Source organism: Euprymna scolopes, chromosome 7 (assembly GCF_053919585.1).
Source record: "Euprymna scolopes isolate OS-2025 chromosome 7, ASM5391958v1, whole genome shotgun sequence".
NCBI classification, from domain to species: domain Eukaryota; kingdom Metazoa; phylum Mollusca; class Cephalopoda; order Sepiida; family Sepiolidae; genus Euprymna; species Euprymna scolopes.
The window spans coordinates 23,713,258-23,732,314 of record NC_136488.1 but is presented as its reverse complement, the minus strand read 5'-3'; the positions used below and the strand labels follow the sequence as shown (position 1 = coordinate 23,732,314).

The 19,057-nt window shown below is 33.2% G+C and overlaps 1 protein-coding gene across 1 annotated transcript in view; it reads left to right on the top strand.

Annotated features, from left to right (window-relative positions):
- The first annotated feature begins 9,459 nt into the window (after positions 1-9,459).
- LOC145279644 (putative peptidyl-tRNA hydrolase 2) overlaps positions 9,460-19,057 on the top strand; it is a 34,064-nt gene continuing 24,466 nt past the window's right edge. The window contains exon 1 of the mRNA XM_080130874.1: positions 9,460-9,629. The gene's annotated coding sequence lies outside the window, so the exon portion shown is untranslated. The remainder of the gene's footprint in view (positions 9,630-19,057) is intronic.

The following is a 19,057-nucleotide window of genomic DNA, read 5'->3' as shown; positions in this document are numbered from 1 at the left end:
TGAGAATCTTTTGACACCAATATATATCCAAGATAGTAAAAACAGTGGATAAAAATCATTGAGGCATAATTTACCACAAAATCAATTTTTCTGACCCAACAGCAATGCAGGAATGATTTTGGCAGAAACAATGTACCTGATAGGACAATACTATGTTTAGTGACAAAATTTCAAGAGATAGACAGTGGTTGACATCGTTTTGTCTTAATCTCTGACAATATTCAAATTTTATGGGAACGCCTTAAGGAATTTGTAGAAATCAGGACAAGTGTCTGTCTCTATTATTTTAGAACCACTTTATTATCTTTGTTAGTAGGTTTGTATAGAGAAAGAGTCAGTATTGGGAAGAGTTCCGGTGTAGAGACGTTGATGAATGATTCGACAGACCTGTTGAAAGAGAGTTTGTGGATGTGTGTTGAAAGTAGAAGTATGGGTTAGGTCCATGTATGGAAAGGAACAAAAGATTAGAGTTTGATACAAGAAGAAGAGTTCATGTATGTGTAGTTGAAGTTACTGTTTGGTGGTAGCCACAATATATCCTTTGTCTTCTTGTGTTAGTCGAACCCTGGGCCTTCAGGCCCAAGTGGATTGTGTGGCATCCCAAGAAAGTACTTGGGGATTGGTTCATGCCACATGAAGATGTCTTTAGTCTGAGAGCTAGGAAGAAAGAGGGAGAGAGAGTTGCCATGGTTTAACCTTTATGCACTTTTTCACATGTTCAGCTCACCAGAGAGAGGGCATCTGATTGGGCAAGCCAGAAAGGAAGTTGATTGCTACAACGAATCAGACATTTACAAACATATTCAAAGTTTTAAGCTGTGGGTATATCTGCTCCTGCTGTTACAAATCCACCAGAAAATCAACATGCCATCTCTTACAAGAAATTGTCATTTTTTGAGTTTTGACAATTCTATGTGATGATCTTCATCTCTTTCCTTACAAAATTCAGATTTTGCAACAGCAAACCAATCGTAATAAAACAGAATGAGAAGCATTTTGTAAAGTTATCAGTCAAAGAAGTGAAACTGACCTTGGTTTATTGAATTTGATTTTCTTTAGTGATGAGTCTCACTATCAATTAAATAAAACTTATTAACAAGCAGAATATGTGCTTCTAGGCTCAGGCTCAGCTTAATGAACATATCCATCATCCTATTAGCCAACAGAAAATGACAGTATGATGTGCCATCAGACAAAATGCCATCATCTGACCATACTTCTTTTAGTAGGAGAATGAGAATGGGATGATGATACACACTCATGCAGACAAAGTTCATTTCTGCACTAATAAGGTTTCAATTTCAATCAGATTTGAAGGATACAATCATTCCACTAATATTTGGTGAGAAAATGTTAAAAAAAATCTCCTTTGGAAAAAAATCTGAGATCAAAAAGAAAATAGGACATTTTGTTTTTTTTGGATTAAAAAAATAATAAATAATTCATTTATTTGAAAAAAAATCCTGTATCATATTATTTGGTTTCTTAACAGACTTTCAAAGTAAATTTTAACATTGTGCTGCTCAACCTATCCCTGCTATTAATGGATACAGCAATTCAAGGTTAGTACAATTTCTGGTTTCTTTTCGTTTGGCATTTATAGCAAGAACTCGTCTTACTATTAGAACTGCAAATAGTTTTCCTTTCTTTCTTCATGTACCTACCATCAAACAAAATCTCTATGAACAGACGATTTCTTTCCAAGAGCTACTTATCCATGAAAGATATTACCACAAGATTTTTTCCTGCATGCTACAATATAAAAATAATAAATAATTAATTTATTTGAAAAGAACCTCATATTGTGTTATCTGGTTTCTTAACAGACTTTTAAATTTCTCATTATATGCATGTTTCTACTATAGTAAAATTGATCTCATTATTTGAACACACATGCCAGGGCATCTCATTATGACTATTGGACAATAAAAAAACAGTTTCTTCAACAATACTGGAAGAAATTGTTGATGCCATAAGATCTCAACAAGAAAAAAATAAAATAAAATAAAAATTGTCTGTATGAAGAAAGCTTATGGAACTGAAAATCTGGATTTAAAACAAAATTCATTTAGTTGAAACAAATTCTGCATTCTCTTATCTGGTTTATTAATGGATTTGCAAATTTCTCATTATACCGATGCTACTACTGTAGTAAAATTGATCTCAATCTAAGTTTACATTTGTTGAGAAGACTTTTACATTTTGTTGAAACAATATCATTGGTTATTATGTGCTGCAAATAGTATTTGGTCGAGGAAAATTTGTAAGCTTGCTGCTGCTGATGGCCTTTGTATCTCGGTGGCAATATCTTCTCCAAGGTTGCTACTTGAACATTCATTTTGACCATCAGTGCTCGTTTTCACTGCCTATCTGATGCCAGTCCAGTCAGATATGTTTTCTTGAATCAAACAGGCATCATTCATATACACACTGACAAGCTCTGAATCTGATAAAAACGTGGTCATTTTCTAAAACGCCAGAGCAGATTTTTGGAGTATGCATTGTGTTTCTCTATTTTTTGGTTTTCTCAGTTTTCTATCATTTTGTTCTAGCTGGAGATGGGGCATCCTACCAGATGCCAGACATTCACTTGCTATTTCATGCATTCCAACCAAGAAATTTTTAAGCTTCTAACCACTCCTTAAAGTGCAATTGTTTGAATCTCTCTTGCACTTGGTTCTTTGGGTATATTTTGAAATTCTTTTTCATAGATCCAGTGGCTCCTATAATTACTGGAATGATAGAGATCTTCCTAAGATTCCAGTTTCTTTTTACATCATACATAAGACCTTTGTATTTTGATATATTTTCCCTCTCAGCTCTGTTTAACCCAGCATCATAAGGGACACTAACTTCTACTAAGGTTGCTTCTTTCTCCTTCTCGTCCCATATTACTATGTCAGGTTTAATCGCTCTGTTTTTTACGAATGTAGCTGTGGGAATTGTGTAATCATAGTGAATGTATGACTTATTTCCAACTATTCCTTCTGGTATATCTGTCCAGGACTTGTTACTGCACTTGATATTAAACTTTTTACAGATCGTCTGTTGTGTCACATTGTATACAAGGGTGGCGTGTGTGACACTCAAACTCAAAACCTAATCGATAGGAAATGAAAAGTTCCAATGATAGGACACGTGATTATAGTTTGTAGAACGAATACAAATGTGCTTTATAAAATGTCAGGGAGTATCAACGGCATGCATGTGTTCAACTTCCAACTCAACAGATATCTAAAACTGCTGTATAGAGATTTTTTTACTCACTTAGAGTTATTCTGTATGTATGGTTAGTTCACGTGTAAGTGGGAAAAAAGAATGACGGATTTTTTTTGTTAATTCGCATGTCAGTAAGAGAAAAGAACGACAATTTTTTTTTGTGTGCATGCAATGGTATTCGGCAGTTTAAAACTTTAATTTCAAAACTTCAATTAACCATCCCCATCTCTGTTCATTCTAGAAGTGGATGTGCAAAACAAAAGAGACTCAATTCTGTGTATTTTACTTCATATGGACATTCATTACGAGACACTTCTTTTGTCTCTTCTCAGTATAAATGTTACTGTTTTTCTGCATTTAATTTATTAACAGTTTCTACAGGGTAATCATTAAAACACAGTGAAGACATGTAGTATACATGCAACTAGAGGAAATAAATAGGAAATAACTCCTAAACAAAGAATACAATCGTTCCTATTACAACAAGATAAAACATGCATGACAGAGGCAAGAATTAGAGTAATGTACAAGTGTATAGAATATGCAAAGGCCATATTTGGACAAACTTTCACACCAGAAATGCTTTTCATCTTAAAATCGAAAATATATCTCCAAGGTCCTATGTTGACATGTTAAGCAACTCCTTTTTTTTTCTTTCCCCTCTAAAAGGCAACACCCAAAGAAAGTCAGATGTGCTTTAAATTACTATGTAAAAAACAAAACAAAGAAAAATAGATGATATGACCAATGACAATTAAAAAGTAAAACAATGTTGATTAACCAATCATAATGGTTCCTGCACAATTTGTCAGAACAGTCTGAAAACCTCAGAATTTAGATTAAAAAAATGATAGTATAACAGCAGGAGCAGCATATACTCACGGCTTAAGACTTTGAATATGTTTATTTTATAACAGCATGTACTATTTTGTACTCTGTCAAGGCAGCATAGGCTGTTTTTAGCAGCTCCTGCCCAGATATGGCAGCAGTATTCCATCCTTGGATGTACTTGGCTTTTATATAGATAGAGAATTGCATCAGTAGTGAGATATCTTCTGGAGCGATAAAAGGATCCCACCATTTTTCCAGCTTCCTTGGCAACAGACTTGATGTACATGTTCCATTTTAGATCAGGAGTGAAGGTCAAGCCTAGAAGCTTGTCAAAACATGGGGCTTCTCTTAGACGAGAGCCATCCATTTCAATTGATGCCAGATAGGGATCAGAGCGTTGATGATGTAAAGATAGGAGTTTGGTTTTAGATGCATTAAATGTAACCAGCCACGTCTTCCCCCACTAAACCAGTCGTTCGAGATCAGAGGAGAGAGAATCAGAGAGAACTTTGTAATTCACAGCCCTTGATGTGTTGCCGTAGATGGTTGTGTCATCAGTATAGATGTCAACGAATGATTTAAGTATGTGTTTAGGGAGATCATTGATGTAGATCAGGAAGAGAGTTGGGCCCAGGATGGACCCTTGAGGGACTCCAGCATTAATACTGCAGGCCTCTGATTTTTGTCCATCAACCACTACTCTTATGAGCCTATCAGAGAGAAATGATTTAATGACAGAGAGAATATTTCCAGTTATACCGTAGCTGGAGATCTTGTGAAGTAGGCCTTTATGCCATACCTTGTCGAAGGCCTTTGATATGTCAAGAGCAATTGCCCTGGAATGGACGCATTTGTCAAGAGATTCACTAATCCTATGAGATATAACCGTTAGCACATCTGCGGTAGATCTTGCAGAACGGAAACCATATTGTGTGTCATTAAGAAGGTTATTTCTGCTGAGGTGGTTGACTATTTCTCTATTTAATATGGATTCGAGCAACTTACTCATGACACACAGGAGACTTATTGGTCTGTACTGAGAGGGAGATGACTTATCACCTGAGTTCTTAAATACAGGGCATACTGATGAGGTTTTCCAGGATGTTGGAAAGCACTTCTCCTTAAGGCAACGTTTAAACAGTTTCGTAAGTATGGGAGCAAGTTCTGGTTGAAGCTTTTTTAACACTATAATTGGGATGCCGTCAGGGCCAGTAGCTTTACTGGAATCGAGGTTCTTGATTAGCTTGGCGACCTCATGCACAGATATTTGTATGTTACCTAGCGTTTTCTGTGTTATAGGAGGAAATATGGGGAATTGATGGCCTTCATTGCATAGGGTAGAATTAGCTGCAAAGTTCTTGGCAAATAGTTTGGCCTTGTCTGAAGCTGACGAGATGAACTCTGGTCCATTGATAATGGTTGGGATAGAACGCGCACTTCTGTTCAGAATCCTATTTGTTATTTGCCAAAACTGGTGGGAACCAAGCCGCTGTTAAATCCAAAGTAGCTACTTTGGATTTAACAGATTGGGCATATAGCTGTCTTGCATTTTTTATTACTCTTTTACAGTGGTTGCTGGTGTTCCTGAAAGCAGCTTTAGTCTCAGTGCATCTATTACGTTGGTAGCTATGGAAAAAGTGATTTGTGTGTGCAATGGCAGCAGCACATTCTGGGTAGAACCATGGCTGGCTGGTAGGTTTCTGTTGGAATTTTTTAGATGGTATGAATTGGTCTATGCCTACAATTAACCATTCGGTCAGGTCTGATACTATAAAGGACACATCCTTTTTAAACATGGAATGCAGAGGTAGATCATATATGAATGTATGGAAGCTATCCCAGTCAGCCATGGAGTATCGGTATACAGTACGGTGGAGGGGTATGTCTGGAGACTTATTACATTGCTAATTGGTAACCCATTTATAGCATGCATGTTTTTACCCACTTGTTCTTAGCACTTTGCAAAGATGCCACTAAGTTGGTTTTCGCAGGAATGTATGAGCTCAAAAATATTTTCCTAGTGAACACAGCTAGAAGATAAACCCACACACATACTCACAACGGAGCTTTGGAAAGTTTCCAACGCTTTATCCACTTGTTATTCAACAACTTTAAAACTTATCATCAAACGAATCAAAAGAATTATCAAAAGAATCCTGGATGAAAGCGATACCAGTGATCCTACTAGGTATACGCAGCACCCCTAATGAATCAGGTTTTTCACCTTTTACCACTGTTACTGGAGCACCAATATTGATTCCTCATCAGCTGATACACAAGCAGAGAGTAGAAAAAGAAACTCCAGTTTACAAGTATGTACATAACTTGTGTGAATGGATGTCCCAAATCGATCTACTCAACGATGGAAAAGGATTTATCAATGGAAATGCAAAATCTTTTATACCGAAAACCTTACTTTCCTGTGAGAAAGTATGGTTAAGGGTTGATCGAGTTAGGAAACCATTAGAAGCACCGTACTCGGGTCCTTATAAAGTTTTGACTCGATCAGATAAACACTTCCAGATCGATATGAATAACGGTACTCATGCACACGTATCACTCGATAAGTTAAAACCGTTTACAGAGCCAACTAGCCGTAATAGAACTAGAGTGACCGAGAAAGCACAGATAGGTACTACTAATGATAAGGATGTCAGAACAGATGATACCGATAAAGTAGAGAGTAAAATTGCTGGTGGCATGTATAAATCTAGATCAGGAAGAAAAGTGACATGGAAAAAGAAAAATGAATATTTTTATTTTTAAACAGAAGTAGACATAGTAGTAATTCTAAGGATATTAACTAACTCCGTTACTGGAGGGGGAAGTGAAGCCAAGACTACTATTTCTCCATTACATGTCTCTTTCTCTCTACTCTTCCCTTTCCCCCTTCCTTCCTTCCTTCTTTCCTCAAAAATGTGACCAGAGGTTGTAACCAATCAGGACGGAGAACAGTTCTGGTGGGAAAGACAAAAAGGGAGATATAAAAAGTGTTGGAAGCAGAAAGACGGAGACGCGAGTGGTTCCAGAGTCAGGGGACAAAAATGAAAATCACGAACTTTCTATAACCCGATACCACTCGTACGCTGAAATGAATATAAAACTGTTTCGTTTGGAAGTTCCTTTGTTTCTTTATTATTATTTCCAGGTCGGTTTCTACTCCCGTCTTATTAATTTCGACAACTCCCCAAAAGGGGGACCCGCCGAAATGGTGACCTACCCAACAAGAATTACATTATGGTAACCGCCATAGAACCACTATTGAAAGCACAGCACAATGATGGTCCAAGAAATTTTGTGGCGGCTATGAGATTCTTGAAGATGATGAGCATAGTAGTCGGTCATCGGATTTTGATAATGATCAATAAGAGCCTTAGTTGAAGCCAATCCACATACAACCATTCCAAAACTTGCTTCTGAATTAGACATAATGTATACGATGATTTCCAATCACTTGGAGATTGAAAAGACAAAAATCTTGATAAATGGGTGCCTCATGAATTGAATAGCAACCAAAAGAAATGCTGTTATGAAATGTCATCTTCCCTTCTTTTACGTAACAAGAACGACCTGTTTCTTGACCAGGTTGTGATTTGTGAGTTCTTTATGACAACCAGCAACGCTCAGTTCAGTGATTAGACACCAATGAAGCTCCACAATACTTCCCAAAGCCAGAGTTGCACCAAAAGAAGATCATGCTGACTGTGCTGACTGTTGTCTACGATTAGTCTTATCCATGACAGTTTTTTGAATGCAGGCAAAACCATTACGGCAGAAAAATACTGTCAACAAATTGATGAAATGCATCAGAAACTTCAACAACAACACCCAGTCAACAGAAAAGGCCCAATTCTCCTCCACAACAATGCCCGACCGTATATTGCTAAACCAATCCAGGCCTCTCACGACTATCACTTTTTCAAGCATCTTGATAACTTTCTGTGTGAGAAATGCTTAAAAAAACTTAAGCGATATCAAAAACGCCTTCAGCGATAGGTGTGTCAGAAATTTCGTGAAAATAGTGAATAATTCCACCCCATCTTTCCAAGCTTATAACTCCTCGAAAAATGTAATTCAAGCCCTAATTTTTTTTTTCAATTAAAGGAGCAAGGACCAAGGTTTCATTAAAAAACAAAAACAAAAAAAAAACGTGTTTTTTTTTTAAAAAAAGGTTTTAAACTTCGGACTTTACAGGTAAATTTCTAAAAAACAGTTCTTTCTTTTTGTTTTAAATTTGAATATATTATTTATCGACCTTTTCTCTTCAATTTGTGATATATAAGACTTTGGTACATAAATTAATTATTTACTTTTAATAGACATTTCAAAATGGGAGGCGTGAATTATTCGACCCCTGTCTTTCCAAGCTTATAACTCCTCGAAAAATGTAATTCAAGCCCTAATTTTTTTTCAATTAAAGGAGCAAGGACCAAGGTTCCATTAAAAAAACACAAAAAAAAACCCCAACAAATAACGTGGTTTAAAAAAAAAAAGGTTTTAAATTTCAAACTTTACAGGTAAAATTCTAAAAAACACTACTTGTTTTTTGTTTTAAATTTGAATATATTATTTATTGACCTTTTCTCTTCAATTTGTGGGTAAATTAATTATTTACTTTTCGGTGAGTAAATTAATTATTTACTTTTTAACAGAAACTTGAAAATGGGGGGGGGCGTGAATTTAAAAAAAAAAACGTTTGTCTAAAATATTATATTCGGTTTATTGGAAAGAACATAAAATTTCACATTGACCCTGAAAATATCGTAAAAATAGAATCAATAGAAAAATTTTATAGATTTTTAAAGTTTAAAAATTGAAAAATATTGAGTTCGGAAAATTCATTACTGTTTTAAAAAAAAATATTTCTATTACTTTTAAAACAACTTTAATAGTTTATTTTGGAAGTATAATCCATAAAGAAAATAAATAACCCACTTTTAACAGAGAAATTACGAGATTTTTATATTTTATTCGCAGTTTCGTGTTAGGGGTGTCAAAAATTCCTACAAAAATTCTGATACACCTACTTCAGCGACTTCATCGTCACCAGAACGCACGATTTTTATGTTACTGGCTTAAATACACTTACATTGTGTTGGCAAAAGTGTGTTGATTCTGATGGTGCTTATTTCGATCAATAGTTTTTTGTTTGAGCCGAGATATGAATTTAAAAGTTAAAAACTGCAGGAACGTTTTTGTCAACCTGATACAAAAATAATTTCATATCTAAGGTAGAATATGTTTGTATAAAACTTGTTTCTCTATTTCAATAAATGCTGTTTATGGCAACAGACCGATTTACTGTGTTTTTTTTTTTTTTTTCATTTTATGTGTGTGTGTGTGTGTGTTTCATCTAAATAATAATAATAAAAAAGAATAACAATAAAAAAAAAACCTGCAGTTGGAATTGAGCCTCGTTGGAATTCTGATGATCGGGGACAAATTCACACGCAACACCGCTTTGGATAAGACATGGCCGATCTAGTGATGCTGGCCTGTCATTATTATTACCAGTGTTGAAGTGCCTTAGAATAATTTAGAGTTGAAGTGTTCTTTGGCTGACTTTTCATTTTATGCAGGTAAGTCCACACATAAATGAGAAGAATGGTCAATGTTTTTTATTGCAATTTTATCGAGCATACCTGTAACAGGTGTAAAACTAAGGGTGGGAGGCGGCGTACCAATAATATGGAGAGATCGATGTGATGCCGTCATTAGTATTGTTTGTATGTATGAAAAGAAATGAAAACACTAGAGCTTTATAAAACAAAATATCTATGAATAAAGTTGTAATTCCTATTCGTTCATGAATTCTGCGTAGACCGCTATGCAGAATACGAACCGTGCTGAAATAATAACGTTATTATTTAGAAATTCATTCTTAACATGGGGAAAGGATAGCGTTTTGTAAGGATTCTGTATTTTCAGTTAACGATTTAATAAACAAAAATACCGTAAAATTTGAATTGAACTTGAAAATCTTATGTAAAAAAAAAAAAAAAATATCTGTATTTGCATAAATACCCAACATTATCATGAGGTCTTAGTTTGCGCGTGGATTTATCAGAGAAGCATTAAGCAATATATATATATATATATATATTTTTTTTTACGGTATTTTTGTTTATTAAATCGTTAACTGAAAATACAGAATCCTTACAAAACGCTATCCTTTCCCCATGTTAAGAATGAATTTCTAAATAATAACGTTATTATTTCAGCACGGTTCGTATAACAAATAAATGTAACTAAAGGCAAGATAAGTTACTTTTCTACATACCTGGATATGTTTTGTTAAAAAAATAAAATAAAATTTTATCTGTGAAAACTGTCTGCCGGTATTATTAAGGTCAAGGGACACGACTCAACTTTTGACCATAATAACAAGTCGTAAACTGCTTCGGCGATTTCCGGGACTGACTTGGAATTCTCCAAAGTATTGAAATCGTCTGGTGCCGATTTCTTACAAATAACCATTTGGTGGACCTGTACAAGAGTGCCCACCCCCTAAAAATGCATGTTATGCTTCTTTTTTTTTTCCTCCCCCCCTCCCGAGACTTAAGTATCATATTAGCAGAAAAAAAAAAAAAAAAAAAAATTGAAAAACATTAAAAATTGAATGACTTTTAAGAAGGGGGTTCACTTTCTCAATGTAACGTTATACTCCATTGCTACCTGACTTACTGTCCATTTCATTACCGACGTGCCACGTGATTAGAACGTTATAACGAAAAAGTGAATCCCCTTCTTAAAAGTCATTAAATTTATTTATTCTTTTTTTTTTTCAAAATTTGTTTTCTAGCAATACGATGCTATGCTTAAATCGTCGAGGAAAACATGGTAAAAAAACACACATTTTTATTCTTGTATTTTTACCAATGAATTATTTTCTCCCTCTCTCCAAAACAAACATCTTATCTTGAACAAATAAATGATCATAGGATAGAACTTTAATAATGATAAATGATTTTGATAATGAAATATAGTTAGCTTGAACATTTTACTGCAGTTTCACCGATCATCAAAATTGTATTCGACTGGCATCAATGTTGATACCATTCGGAGACAAACCTGATAATCGGTGATACTACTGTGAAACCGCAGTGAAATGTTAAAACTAAGTATATTTTATTATCGTGTGTGTTTTTGGATGGGAGGGGGTCGGATTACCGCAACCCCATGTAATATGCGCATATATTTTCGCAAACGTAAAACTACACTTAGTAGTTTAACGTTTATTATTTTATCATTAATACAGACCGTAGAAAATTAAGTTTTAAACGAAAACAAAATAAAAAGAATCGTTTTTGGCATCGGAAATTAAGCACATTTGTTTCCGATTCCGGCACCGAAAATATTCTGATTTTTTTTTTATTCCGATTAATCGTCCCAACAATAATATAACGAAATGACAACCGTATTTCCGGCACAACCAGTTCCAGAACAGTTATCACCTGCTAACAGGTGCTTTTTATTTACTTTTTTTGTTGTTGTTTTTAATCAATTCATTTCGCCGACCAAATACTAATCATTCCTGTGAACTCATTACACCTGGTCAGAAAATTCACCTGTTCTTTCTTTTCTTTTAAAAACATTTTCGACCATTAGAAAAATAAAATAAAATAAATAAATAAGTAAATAAATTTCACGAATATATCAACAGGTTTGTCGAAATATATTCCAGTCATTTTTTTTTTCCATGGGAATTGTTTTTTTTTTAAACTTTAAAAGATCCGATTAATTATTTGATCACTTGGTTGTAAAAGGTAGTTGATTAAAGTAAACACCGGGAAATACTTTTTGATACAAATTAAAATGAAGAGACACCAACTTTTCTGTCTTTAATTGTGACTTAATTACGTTTTGGTTTATGGATTGAATTTGAAAAGGTAAGATAATGATGTACGTATTAAATAATAGCAACCTTAATGAAAGCATGCGAAATAGCAAATTTAAATTAAATCTTAATTATTATTATTTAATACTAACTGTATACTCGGGGCTTCCCGGGAGTCTTTTTACAATTTACATTCTTTAATTTTAATTCTAATTTCGTGTTGTGTGTGAGGGAGAGAGAAAGAGTGCTCAAATCCTTTTGCAAGAGCATGTATATTTTTTATCTATTTTAATTGACACTATACGTTAGTTTGATGTTCCGTTGATAACTTCAGTTTCAGGGAAACACAGTCCCAAGGGCTAAAGATGCCAAATGTGACCGATTCTTAAGTCGATGTTTTGATTTTGGGAAACGCTAGGTGTCAGAATTTTTTGGGAATTGCACGCGCTCATGCAGCCATTTTATTTTTCTACGTAATGAAATGAATTGAATTTTACAAGTTAAATTTTTTTCAATTTAAAAATCTATCCAAATTTTTCTGTTTGTTCAATTTTTAAGATATTTTCAGGTTTAATGTGAAATTTTATGCTTTTTACGATTATATAATATTTTAGAAAAACGTTTTTTTTAATTCACCCCTCCCCCATTTTGAAACGTCTATTAAAAAGAAAATAATAAATTTTCTCACGTAAGGTTTATATATCACAAATTGAAGATAAAAGATCAATAAATAAAATAATCTAATTTAAAACAAAAACAAAAGAATAGTTACATGCAAATTTACCTGTAAAGTCAAGTTTAAAACCCCCTTTTTTTTTTTTTTTTTTAAAACACGTTGATTTTTTTTTCAAGTGAAACCTCATATTTTGAAAATATCGTCCTATAAAAATTGGACACCAACATCAATTTTTTTTCTATTTCATTCAGTGCATTTTTTAGATCTTTGAAAAAAAATTCATTGCATAAAGAAGAAATAAAATATTCTAAATCAAAAACTCATGTAATTCTTTAAGAGAATAAAACAAAATGTACAATTTGTGGACGGGCTATTTTTTTTTTTTTTAAAGTAAAGTTAATTATTCAACTGATGAGTGAAATGTGATCATTTTTCGAATACGGTGACCCATATTGGACTAACTTGATTGTTGACAGCAAACACGTCAGAAATTCAAAAGAGAGATAAGACACATATCAGCACTTCATTATGTTTGTTTCTTCATATAGTTACTACCAGGAAATATATTTGGTCTAATGTATTGTTTTTATGTTTTTGAAATAATTAATTATGTCAGTTTTCGGCCTTTGTATTTCTCAACTGGAAGAAAGATAGACAACTTCGTTTGTAAACCTCTCATATGACAATTTAAAATCACGGTATTTTTTAATCCTTGCTTAAAAAATTATTTTATTTAAAAAGTACATGAAATATAAAATATAAATATGGACAAATTCTTAACAATGAAGATTATTATTTTTTTTATAGGTAAGTGATTTTTTTGAATTTATATATATTTTTATATTCGAAGTAAGTAAAAATTTGTTGAATTTCTTGAAATCTTTCTTTTAAAGAAAACCGATAAAAAAATATTGCATATTTTTCTATTAAACCTTTTATTATTTTAAAATTTGGTCTTTGCTCCTTTTATTGAAAAAAAAATTAGGGTTTAAATTACATTTTTCCAGTAGTTATAAGCTTCGAAAGACAGTGAGTCTAATTATTCAAATTATTCAAAATTTTATCACTCGTTTTTAATGGCGACATCTGACACTGCTAGTGAAGCGGAAGCGGTGTCAATAAAAAATGAAACTAATCTATATAGTACCAATTGAAATAAATATGCAATTAGCTGTATCTACTCAGGCGGTCTTAGTAGATATTGAACTTAATACCTAACCATGGCGGCCGAATATAACATCAATGTGACGTCAGCACTTGGACGCTGGTGATAAGCTGGGGGAGGGGGGCATACCTGGGCTTACTTCGGTCAGCAAATAGCAATTTTCTGATATTTGCGGTTAAAAAATATTAAAATTTTCCTTTTTTCATTTGCATTGTGAAAATAAAATCTTTTATATATATATATATATATATATATGGATTTGAAATAACAATCAATATTTTTTTTTAATAATTTTTTTTTTTTTTTCAAATAGTAATTAACGAAAAGTACTTTTTACGGTCGCCACTAATCAAAATCAAAGATTAGTTTAATGTGACTTAAAGTAACCAATCAATGACAACCATTTGAAATGGAAAAAAAATCGTCTGCTTTATTTTATTTTATTTTTTTTACATAGGCGTCACCACTTATCAAGGCCGAGAGGCCACTCAAGGATAACGGTTAAAGAGTGTACAGTAGTCAAAAGGACAATATAGTAATCGATAGTAATGGAAGTTCGATAAATTTGTTAACTCAAGTGTAACGGCTCACCAGAAACTTGTTCACGTTGGACTTGAAGACAACCATATTATAGACAGTGTGAATACTGTTAAAATTTTATGTCTGCTCTGAATATTTGCTGATTTTTTTTTTTTTTTTTTTTCTGGTTTAATTACTTTTTTACTTAAAAGTAAAATTTATAAAATTAAAAATAGAATTAACGTTAACAAGGGTAGACAGGATTTGTTTTAATGGAAGGAATAGCTGGAAATGTCCTCAATTATTAAATCCTTTTTTTCTGATAGGCTTATAAAAGTAGTCGTTGGTGGGCAGAAATCAGAAACTTATAATATTAATGCTGACGTCTCACAAGGTTCCATCCTGGATCAAACTCTTTTCCTGATCTTCATCAATGAACTCCCAAATCACATTCTTAAATCATTCATAGACATTTATGCAGATGACACCATAATCTAAGGCAACATTCAAAGGCCAAGATCTTTCTAATTCTCTCTCTCTTCTGATTTTGAGAATGTAGTGCAATGGCGGAGAAAGGTGGCTGGTTAATTTTAATGCATCGAAAACCAAGTTTCTCTCCTTTCATCATAAATGCTCAGACCCCCATCATGCCCCAATTGAAATGAATGGCTCTTGTCTTGGGGAAGCTATGTTTTGACAAGCTTCTGGGACTGACCTTCATTTCTAATCTGAAATGGAACACATACATCAAATCTGTTGTCAAGATCGCTGGAAAAATGGTTGAATTACTCTATTTCTCCAGTAGGTATCTCACTGCTGATGCAATACTCTATCTTTATAAGAGTCAGGTACACTCGATAATGGAGTACAGTTGCCACATCTAAGCAAGAGCTGCTCCGCACGCCTATCCTGCCTTGATAGTTTAAAATCGGCTTTAAAACCTAGTAGGTGATGCCTTTTTCTCTTCTCTGCAACTTATTTCCTACAGAAGAGTCATTGCAAGCCTGTCTCTGCTATATTGTTCTTTTCATGGCAAGTGCTTGACTGAACTCCAATCTATGGTCCCCCTTGCCAAAACTTTCACAAAAAGAACACTCGACTAGATACAACCATGATATACAATTTCCCCCACTCTCTATCTGTGCCTAAACCTAAACATTCCTTGAACAAAGTTTCTTTCCCAGAACTGCCCGCTTGTGGAACACTGTTCCACTAACCTGCTTCCCAGTTGAATATAATATGGTAGCCTTCAAATCCAATGTAAACAATTTCTTGTTGAGCCGTCCCCATAAGTGATCAAATTCTATCTAATTTACACTATTAACGATTACTACACTACCACCTTACATTCATTAATCCTTATCCTTGAGTGGCCTTCGGGCCTTGGTAAGTAGTGACTCTCAAGTAAAAACAAAAAGAAAAATTTAGCTCCCCAAAATGGGGCACTCTGGATTAAAACAAAAAATTGCGTTACTCTAGAAGGATTTCTCCTTCACTGGAGAAAGACAAAAATGCTAAAGTATTGTATCAAAATAGATACATTTTAACATTAATTCTATTTTGAAATGTGGGAAAACTAAAAAAAAAAAAAAAAATTGTAAAATCTGCTAATATTCAGAGCAGCAGTTTTGATTTTTAAAATATTCAAAGCAGATGATTTTTTTTCAATTTCACATGGTTTCTATTGGTTGGTTTGTTAACTTTAGTCACCTGATACAAAAAAAAAAAAAAAATAAAAATAAACTATAATTAAAAAAAATCTTAGTCTCCTCAACATGACTTTTTTTTTAAATTATAAAATAAAATAGCCAATTTGAAAATTTTTGGAGAGAAAATGATTTCAATGATTTTTAACTGCTAAAGAGAGGTAATTGGTTTCTCATTAATGTTTGCAATGATGGTTTATTTGTGACACTGAACGTGTGGACAGATAAATTAATTTTTAGATTAAAAACTTTTACACATCATAAGAATGTCCTATCTAAGAGAGTATATTGATGAAGAAATTATTTTTTACATGACTTCCAAAATTCTTTTGGTTCATGCCTCTCATCATATGAAGCTTACGTTATTTCATCATGGAATTAAACCCAGACACTGTCAGTTTATCACAGTGTCAGTAGTGATGTCACACTGATCAGGTTGCCATGGATGGGCGCAAGTTTCTTTCAATGCTTTACTTTCATTTTAGTTTTACTCAGTGACCCCCCCCCCCTCCTTTTCAATTGACATTTTTTCTTTTAATTAACTTTCTAAGGACATCAAGTTGGTTAAGTGCATGACCTGAGTGTATCATGTTTGAATCTTGTGGATTATTTTTATACCTTTTCTCCCCGTTAAAAAACGACCCTGGTGTCTAACTCTGTCCCGTGGGGAGGCATAGTAAATAGGTACATATATAATTATATATTATCTTTACAATTATATAAATGCAACTTTGTGTGTGTGTGTGTGTGTGTGTGTGTGTGTGTGTGTGTGTGTGTGTGTGTGTGTGTGTGTGTGTGAGAGAGAGAGTTCATTCCTTATAGACTCTGAAACGGCTGAACAGATTTTCTTTAAAATTTACAGAACTTTAGTGTCTGGGAGTGATCTTAGTTAAGTTTTGTCTCAGAATACCCCCGATAATTACCGATAATCAAAACCGTTATTTTATCTATCATCGGTAAAACCATTTTTTCTATGCCGTCGCTTAGCAACAATGATAGAACAACGGGAAAATTCTACTGTGGGTAAGTTGATAGCGTGGTCTGTAGGTTCAAACCCCACATTCTTGATGTTTTTTTTTTCGTTAACTGGAAAGAAGTTTATATAAAATAATTTTATAAAAGAAACAATAGGTTCTCTAGGGTGCAATGTAGAATAACATATATTTTGGACTAAGTTACTGCATGGCGGCATGTGAAGTTTCCTCCCTGACGATTTCACGGATTTTGATGACAATAAAAATATAGGAGTGTGAAATATTTATTGATCATCATTCAATCCCGGGCAACGTCGAGTCTCCCTGCTAGTATATATATATATAACACCATATTCACTTACAACCTTCATATCGTCTCTGATTCTCTAAAGAACCGAGGAAACCAATGCCAACAACAGAATCGAGCTAGTTCTTAGTTTTTGAGATGAGTAATGATTGTACCATTTGGATTAATAGGACTAATGTTCTCATCTTGAGTGTTATTTGCACAGCATTTCAGTCGACCTTCTTCAGATGTATAAGCAACTTATATATCTGAAGAAGGTTGGAGGTTACATTGACTTAAACGTTGTGCATGTTTTAGATATAGGGAAAGAGGTAACTCTACACTTCCGAGTGTGTACTACCTCAGAAATGTAGTTACCCCCTTCCCAATATCAAACATGGTTACATACCACGGCCATCGTAAGAGATGGCCTATCAGCTGAAAAATGACGTCATCGTCGAGGTCTTAGCAAGCAAGATACGTGGAGCACTAAGATTGTTGATAATGAGCAGGAATTTTTACAGAAAACTTCAAAATTGGATTTAAAAAAAAAGATACAGAACATGGATTTATATTGAAACTCATTCAATATTAATAATAAAAAAAGAATTGAAAGGGGGGAAAAGTTGTTTGTTTATGCGTTAAAAGCAATTGAACATTTCGTTGAATTAAGGATTTTAAAGATTAGAATGCGTTCTTTATTTACTTATAAATTACATTTAAAAAGAAGAAAAGGAAGGAACACGATTTGATTTGTAGTGAAACTGAAGTTTATTCAATATAAATAAATAAAAATTTTGCATGTGAGATTACGTATGTTTAAGCAGAAGACAAACACGTTGCAAAATATGAAATATGAATTAAGGCAATAAGCAAATATTAAGATTAAACGATTTTTTTGTTTTAATCAAAGCGAGCAACAATATTTTTAAAAATCAAAACTGAAAAATGAATGGTAAATTTGTTTAACTGAAAAACAAACGATAAGTTAATAAAAATTAAATTCAAGCAAATAATGTCAGTATAAACAAAGTTACTAATGCAGAAATATTTTAAACATTAAATATTAAAACATTACAAAAATATGTAGAATTTAATCAAAAGTTTGGATTTTTCTTTTTCTGATTTTTTTTTTTTTTTTTTTACTAATATTGTCATTCTCTTTGCGACAAAAATTGTTTATAAGGGAATTTGATGAACTCCATATCAGCATTTTTAAAATTATACAATCAAGAAATGCAAGTTTTACGATATTGCTTTTATTAAATTGCTTGGTGAAAATACAGAATATTTACAACACGCTCCCCATGTTAAATAATAAGTTTCTAAGTAATAATTTATGATTTCAGCACATAACATAAATAACATGGAAGATCATTTTTTTTATATCCATATTTTCATTTTTTTTTTTTTTTTTTTTTAATACGTTCTGAAAGAAAAATGCACTTATAAGAAAGAGATAAACATTTGAAACAACGCGTTTTTAAAAAAATATTTTTTAGTCTCAAACATTTCATAACCTCACTTTGCTGTATGGAGATGGTGTGAAATTTTTTCTTTTTATCGCATTCATCCACATGTAATGTAATTTCTTGTCTTTCGGAAATGAAAAAAAAACAATAACTTTCGGTCCTTTTTCATAGTTTCTTGGCAATTTGGATTGTCTAGGCATGTTAAAAATTTAACCTCCCAAAATATATATACCTACTTTCGGTTAAGCCGTGGGACACGTGACCAGATTTCACAGGACTAATGTTCATGACGTCAGCAGACTAAATTACGTTAGTTAATAGGCCATCTATTACGATAGTCGTGCTTATACACCTGAAGAAGATCATAAGTTA